The following is a 749-nucleotide window of genomic DNA, read 5'->3' as shown; positions in this document are numbered from 1 at the left end:
CACAGCAGTCTGCCTCACATTTCTTGGTTATGACCCTCCTCAGAGCAGGAAACTGCTCAACAGAATTAAAACTATTTGAAAGACAGAAAAAGTATCTGTAAACTTGAATCTAACACTGAGTGGGGTCTTACCCTCAGCATGTGACGACACTGGTTTTTTTGCTAAATGTATTATTTAAAGATAAAATTTTCCAGACTGTAGTATCTCATGTCCTGATGTTCTTCTACAAATCAGTGTGGTTCATTATTGCATAAAAACAATATAAACCACTTTATGGAAAGGTAGAAATGGGTTTTACGTTCAGTCATATGGAACTAGATGAGCTTTTTAAGGTCCCTTCCAACCCAAACCATCCTGGGATTCTGTGATCTTCCAGCAGTTTGTACCCTCCTCCATTTCAGCCTGAGAACTGTTTCATAAGCCAAACATTTGTCCTCCTGTGCCCAGTGTGACTGATGAACCCACACTCTGGAATTACTCAAGTTACAGGAACAGAACTGGGTCCAGGTTCCCTCTTGTTCAGGTGTGGAGCCTCTCACATGGATGGAAATCCAGGTCCCATCCTCAGGCTTCACCTGAACTGTGCAGCAACTGAGGGTTTCTCTGATTCCAGGAACCTCAGCACTGTGCTAGCAACACAAATGACTTTCAGGAGGATTATAAATGAGTGTATTACGATTCAAATCTGTGAAGCATTAGCTGGAGGAGCTCTAGTGCTAAACAGGATTATTTTTTCCCCTTTCAGAGAT

The sequence above is a fragment of the Cyanistes caeruleus genome, chromosome 8 (assembly GCF_971803275.1).
Source record: "Cyanistes caeruleus chromosome 8, bCyaCae1.hap1.1, whole genome shotgun sequence".
Classification (NCBI taxonomy): Eukaryota; Metazoa; Chordata; class Aves; order Passeriformes; family Paridae; genus Cyanistes; species Cyanistes caeruleus.
Note: the sequence above shows the minus strand (reverse complement) of the source record.